Below are 7,622 nucleotides of genomic sequence, written 5' to 3'. Positions count from 1 at the left end.
AAAGGATGCTGTGGACTAGGACAAATTGGAAGAAAAGCTCTGGGGTTAAGAAGAATCCAGCTGCTGGAATATCCAGTTACAGTGCAAATAGCAGTGATCTCCTGAAATGTGATGCTGCAGATTCAAGAGGCTTTGCTGGGACCTCACAAATTGCCACTGAAGGCTTCTCACAACCCTGAGACACTGGGACCTCCAAGAAAATCTCTGAGATTATTTTAATTAAAGAAACTTTCCTTTCTGCATGGAAAAGTGAGCACTGCAGAGAATTCTTGTTTTTGAGGCCTGTAGCATAAATTAACTTGAAAACAAAAAGCTGCTGCAAAGTTTTCTGCTGCCAAAGCTTTCAGCCTTGCACCCTTTTTGTCTGTGTAATGGTAACTGCTGAGCAGAAGGTTCTTCATCTTCAGAATGAGCATGGTCACCATAATCTTTGACAGAAAACCACCAAAAATGTCACTTTACCTTGATGAAATGAAGAGAAATCAAGATAAGGTGAGAAATATTTCCCTCCACTCATAATAATCAAAGTTTATAGCTTTGAAAGAAAACCTTGCACCTTCCTCATCAACCCATTACACTGAGCAATGCCTGAGATGGTTTTTTTTGTAGCATTTCCTTGGTGGTTTTCTGTCTGTCTCCTGCCAAGAGGCACAAGCCAAGGCAGGGCTGAGCAGGGTTTAAACCCAGCACTGCGAATCCCTGAGAACTCTCCTGCTTTGACCCAAGGGCTCAACAAAAAAGTCCAGCCAGAAGTTCACAGAATTCACAGAATTCCCAGAATCACTGGGTTGGAAGAGGCCTTCAAGATCATCGAGTCCAACCCAGCCCCAACACCTCAACTCAACCCTGGCACCCAGTGCCACATCCAGGCTTTGTTAAACACACCCAGGGATGGGGACTCCATCACCTCCCTGGGCAGAACATTCCAGAACTTTATCACCCTTTCGGAAAAAACTTCTTCCTGATATCCAACCTGTACTTCCCTTGGTGCAGTTCTGCATCCACAGGCAGCGACCCATCCCCTGGCTCCCTCCTGCATGTTTGGCATGCTCAGCAATGCAGAGTCAGCTGCAGGGTCTGTGCTGCTGCTGCTGCATCCTCTCCCTGCTGGCAGTGGATGCTCCGGTCCACCCGGGCTTGCCTGGCACCAATTCCCTCCCTGCATCCCTCCACACACGGAAATATCTCCTCCTAACAAGCCCTGCAAAGCTTTTTTTGGTAGCCACGCACAGCGCTGGCTCTGGGAGAGCAGTTTTCCCTCTCTCCACCTCCCTCTCTTCTCCCCTGGTTTTCCCTGACACTTTTTTTCGGAACACTGACTTTCCCCCTCCAGGCAAAACAGCCGCTGCTATTTTTCTCTCGATTATCAAGGATCACCTCAAGTGAAACTTTGAGGCATTTTAAGAACAAAAGCATTTATCTGTGTTATTTATATAAACCTCCTCAATTAACCCCTGGATTTCTGTTTGGATGAAAAATTGGATTGCCAAGAGGGTGAGGGTGCCCTCGTCTCACCTCCACATCCTCCCTCAGATTCGTAGCTAAAAGATGTTGCTTAGTCATGTTTGAATTACATGGTGGGGGATTACTACAAAAAAGGGTTATTTTCAGGAGGGATAAGGCACCCTTTGCATATTGAATACTGAGTTAGAATAACGACACATTTCAATTCATAAATGCTTGAAGTACAATTAAAAATATGTAAATAGTCTGAATTAGCAACTTTATGAGTCTGTTTTCCTAAACACTTCTGGAGAAAGTGAGACCCTATAGTGTGAACTCTTAATTCTTGTAAACCACAGCATCCTGGGCCTCTGCAGATGTGGAATCTGCTCTAACAAATTTTAGTGTGCTGCTCCTTTTCCTTCCTGATGTTCTGAAAGCAGTCCCTGCATTCCCATGGGACTGCAAGCTGCTTCTTAAAAACCTTGTAATAAGCAAAGCACATTTCACATTTAAGTCTTCTCTCAACAAGTACCAGGTCAGTATAAATTATTACAATCTCCGCATCAAACTTGCCTGTCAAGATGTTCTTTCAATACGACCCAAATATTCCAACACAGTAAGGATCAATTCTTCTTCTATTGCCAGGCAGGCTGTTAAGGGGAAAAACATACTATTGTAGATCAATATAACAATTTTTTGTTAATTATACAAATATTTATAACGAACAGTGAAAGTAATTTTAAAAATATTTCTTCTACAGAACCACAGAATGATTTAGGTTGGAAAAGACCCCCAGGGCCATCAAGTCCAAGCTTTGCACATGGAATATCCAAGCCCTGCACTCTGAGGGGTTCTGCCCCTAGAGCCACTCACCAGTAAAACCAAGCACTGAGATAAAGGGAGATTAAAACACTTCTGGTCTGTTCTGTTGTGGCCAAACAGATTTGATTTGGCTGATCCATTCCTGTAAACACTACAAATGTGATGGGGCCTGTGAAACCACTCCAACTTCCACCAGCACAATGAGAATAAATTAGGACAAATTACAACAGCATTAAACAACAGAGATGCACCAGACTTCACAGTAATGTCTTCTGGAGAATATTTTTTAATCTGGGGATTCAATTAAATGACATCCTCTCTACATGTGCTTATCAGAACAGGCCAAATTCATTTCGTGCAGCAAAATTCAGTGAGCAATTTTGGTCCAGAACCTCCTGCTCATTGTTACAACATAAAGATGTCATTTAAACTGAGGCAGAAAATTAATTAGAGCCACCCTAACAATTTTGCATCTTTAATTTGGATGGGAGTTCTTTGCAGAACATCTGTGCTCCCCTCCCAGCTAATTGCAAGCACAGAGGGAAAAGCCACAAGCAGGATGTTTGATGCCTCCTCCCAGAGACCTATTTACACTCACTAATGCAAACACAGCTTGCTGCAAAACTTGCCAGCACTCTGGGCCCCTTGCACCATCTGATTTCTGCTTCCTGGCCAGTGGAAAAACGTTGGGATTGAAACTGCCACTCAAGTAGGTATTAAAGCCCTGGATGCCTCATCGAGTAAATTGGATTGTTGTGACTCAAACTGACAAACTGGTTAAGGCTTCTACCCTTCCCTGAGCTCAAGAATTACAGATTTGGAAAGAGCTGGCTGTGTGAGGGATGGCTGGAGTGTCTGTCTCAATTTTCCCAAGCTCTCAGTGGTTTTGAAGCCTGCAATTATCCTTTGGGTGTTAGGGAGAGTTCGGTTCTGTGTTGGGCATGCTGCTCTTCCCTGGTCCAGGTGGTCAGGAAGGATCAATTCCAGCGGAGCCTTGAGCCCTGCTGAGGGCTCAGGATGTGCTGCCTGCTGGAGGAGCATGCAGGAATTATTTTACATCAAATCCTCTGCCTCAGAGTAAATGTCAGCAAGGCAGGGGGCTCTTTCCTATTCTGTGTGGGTTTAAACTAGTCTGCATTGTTTACTAGACCTTGAAAAGTCTTCTAAGATGTAAAAAAATAAACACTCCTTGCTTTTTGATAAAAAGGAGGAAGGGCGCGTAAGTGCAGTGAACTTTGCAAGCTTTGGAGTGTCTCCTCACAGAGAAGATAAAAACATCCTTGTGGACTTTTAACTTTAGTGGTGTGAATGAACTGCCAAATGTGCATGGCAGTGATGTTACCAAGCAGGAAATAACGACAAGGAAGGGGGGAAAGCTGAGTTTGAGTGAGTTCAAGGAAGGGATAGACCTGCAGACCTCATCCAAGTGCCCAGAGCTGCTGCCTAGGCTCATTCTCTCTTTAAGCTGCTCCCCCTGAGCTCTGCCTCTGCCTCGTGGGTTCCTGGCATTTCTGGGCAAGGTTTATCCATCACTGCAAAAAGGGGCATCACCTCCTTGCTCACTGGCAGGTTTTTTCTGATCCTTCTGCAAAAAACTACTCAGTTAAATACCTGAGGACTTCTTAAAAGCACAGTTTTATGTGGGGAGAAAACCAAAATATTAGGCAACAGGTAAATCAGGCAAAACAAAGGAATGATTTCTTCAGCACCACGACCTACAAAAGTCTGTGTTTAATTCTCTCAGTTGTGTTTTAATTCTGTGTTGGACCCACAGAAAAGGCAGGGATTTGAAACCCCCTCCTCTGGGGGTTTCCTTTAAGGGCAGCCTGATGGATGGAGCCCTTCTCCTCTGCTAGCTCCATTAAAAACCAAGGTGGTCAGTGCTGAGCACACATCAGGATTTCATTGTTATGGGAGCTGCGAAATGAAATCTGAGCCCAGCCAGCCTCATATTACAGGCTGGAGTGATAATAAAGATTATCTGTAATAATGTTTTGTGATAACACAAGCTTATTAAAAACTACCTCATAAATAAAGCACAAAATACATGAAAGTCAGGTTTATTTATATTTATTTATTTATGCCTGGAGCTAAATGCCTGTGAAATGCTAGTAGCCCATTTCCCTGCAGCAATCTGTGTCCATAGATCCCTGCAGGGTTGTGGAATTTGGGTAAAAAGTGGGATTTTAAGGCTGCACATCCCTGGAAAGGAGACATCTGACTCAGCTCAGTTATCCCAGCTCTGGGATAAGGTGCCTTCAGTCTGTGGGGAATGGGAATGTTAATCCTGGGAGCAACCTCTCAATATTGATAACGCTGCATTTGCCAGCACCCCGCTGCTTGTTTTCATTTTGCTGTTATCCCCCAACCTTGTGCCATCCATCAGCACAAACTGCCTCAGGGGAAAACAGAGGAATAGCAGTGAGAAATTACTCTCAAAATTAAGCAGAAAAGGAAAAAAAACAAGTGTGTTTGAAAAGAAAAGATTTTTACTTTCCTTTGCAATAATTAGAATTTGTTCTTGCAGTGCCGTGTTCCTCCGCAGTTACTTCTCTGACCTTCCATCAGAGTGTGGGTGAGAAGGAGGATTATGAAAATGAGATGAGCTTAATTAAAACTGCTTAATTTATCTCTTTTTTTTTTAAAGAGCAAAACAGCTACCCTGATTGAAAAATTTAAATATCTAGCAGGCTGTTTTCCTATTCTATTAAACAGAAATACAGTTCTAGAAATCTTCATTTTAAATATAGTTCTAGAAACCTTCACTTTTCACTTTATCAGCCTTTATTTTAAAGCTTTTGCTTTCTTTGTGTGAATTTCTGTGGTCACCCATCACAGAAACAAAAAACCAATCCAAACTGTGAAACAGAAATCATTATTAATAAAGCAACTTCACTGAGCACTGAGATTTTGCTGGGTTGCACACATAATAAAGGAAAGTTTCAGAAATAACATGTCTTAAAACCAAGTAAATTTTCCCTTCCCATCCAGCGGGGTTTAAAGAGAAATATGTTTTGTTGAAGTAGAGCTGTTTTAGTGGGGAGTGTCAGTGTAGATCCAGAATTATTCTGCTAAATCATGAGCATTATTTGAATGTCACCACTGACGTGAGATGAGGATGAAGGTGATGATTAATGCCACAACTAAATTAAAATATTTATTATTGTCATTTGGTATTATTAGCAAATCTGAAGAAAAATAAACTATACCAAAAATACTCAGTTACATTTGTGTTCATCAATGCTCATGGGGTTTTTTTTTGGCTTTTATGGGAATTCTTCAGAAACCAGAACCAGCTATCTCCAGCAATCAGAAATTTTCCTGCAGCTCATCTGGTGAATGCCACATAACTAAAAAGAAGCAAATAAATTAAAATCTTAATGTCAATTGGTATAACAAGAATCACAAGGTGAAAATTGCATTTTTGGCAGAACCAGGTGTCTGTTGGTGCTCACAGAGGGTTCTGCAGATCCTTCCTCAGCCAGGTAATCCCAGAAAATCCAGGAGGTTGTTTCCATGAACATTACTCACGTGAGCAACAGCTTGGGAGCATTCAGTGCTGCACGTGAAATAAACCCCTGCATAAAAGTGACTTTGCTGCCACCCTGATTACTATTTCTATGTGTATGGTATTGTATTGCTGCCTCTTTTTTTTCATTTTAATTACACTTGATTAGCAAAACTGCAGCACAGCAGGAAACAGGCAGGAGCAGATTTGCTGAACCCTTGCACACTCCTGCTCATGATTGCAAAGCTCTGAAAAGATTTGAAGGTCACAGCATTCCTCTAAAAACCATTTCTTTCCTCAGATGGTAAAAAATTTTGGAAGGTGCAGCGCTGTTAGTTGGAGGTTTATTATGAAACAAGCTTTGAGGCAAAATTTACTTCCATCACTGACTTAATTAGAAATGCTGGGGATGTTATAGATGTGTCTGTTTGGGGTTGTGTTTTTAAAACCTCCTGCAGCTCTCCAATTTAATCACCCAAGGTGTTCTGCAGCCTTTAACCCTGGCCTCAGGACAATACATTCCTCAGATTAGGGATCCTGGAGGAGAGAAATCCAGAGGATGGGAAAAGGAGCCCCAGGACAGTTGTAGGAGCTGGGTTGTGTGCAGTGAGCAGGTGACAAATCTCCATGTTCAGGGATATGTATATCCCTGCATTTACACACCAGGAATATTTGTATTCCATATTTATACCCCTGTTTACAGATATTTAGGCTCCTCTGCCTGAAGACTTTAATCAACTCCATCCCTCTCTGCCAACCTTTTATCCAAGTGGACAGTGAATCAATCCCAGGTAATTAAGTGTTACTTTGGGAGAAAAACTCACAGATTTTTGCCTTAGGCCAGCACAATTATGTCATGGAGCTGAGGGGAGAAACAGGATCTCTTTCCTCCTTTCCTCAGATGACACAGAAATAGGTTTGATAGTCCTGAGGGGAATAAGGCTGCCCTGCACCAGAGCAGGGTTTTGACATAATATTTTTACAATTATATTAGATTCAACTCCATGAAAACAGGATCCTGCAGGTGCCATCTCAGTGGGTGCCCTGGAGCTGACAGGTACAAGCCATGGCAGAAGTAAAATTTCTGTGTTTATTTCCCTGCAAATGTTAAAGGACTGTGACTAGAATTCTAGACACACACCTCTATGTTTTGTATGGAATATTGCAGACAGAAAAGACAGAAATTTGTCATTCATTCTTTTCCAGGAAAGGTGAGTTGATTTCCACAATTCTCCAAAGTCTCCCCTGAGGAATTCTGATTTATTTATCTATTATTAGAAATTAAGAGGATGGGATGTGGCGCTAGAACATCCAAATGCAGCAAAATCTTTGCATATAGTGCACATTTACATCAGGTAGCTGCAGAATCTAATGAAAAAAGCTGTGCTTGTTTGTCACTTTTGAAACTCTGATGATGCTTTTTTCTTATCCTGACAAAGTTTTCTTGGTTTGGTTTCAGGGATTCAAAAGCAAAGCTGCTGAATCTCACATTTCTTGGATGACTTGGAATCCCAGTGTAGGAGTGATCAACACACAGCTTCACTACTCTGATTTTGCTCTTTATCACTGCTTTTTTAGGCAGAATTGTATGTAATTGGCTGCACTGGACATTACTGAATAATGGTGGCTGCTCAAACCCACTCAGGCTGCTCAAATTTGGAAATTTGGAGGCACTTCTGCTCCCACTCATAGCAGTTTTAAATCCTCCTGACTGTGAGGCTGATGGAAGAAGAAAGGCCAACTTCAATTCTTCAAACTCAAATCCAGATCAGCTTTTCTGACTGCATTTCCCTTGTGGAAAGAACAAAAAGCCTGAGCTGAAACACAACCACCCAGCAGGGAGGTC

Source organism: Geospiza fortis, unplaced genomic scaffold (genome assembly GCF_000277835.1).
Source record: "Geospiza fortis unplaced genomic scaffold, GeoFor_1.0 scaffold55, whole genome shotgun sequence".
NCBI classification, from domain to species: domain Eukaryota; kingdom Metazoa; phylum Chordata; class Aves; order Passeriformes; family Thraupidae; genus Geospiza; species Geospiza fortis.
The sequence above is the reverse complement of the archived record's forward strand: the minus strand, read 5'-3'. Positions refer to the sequence as shown.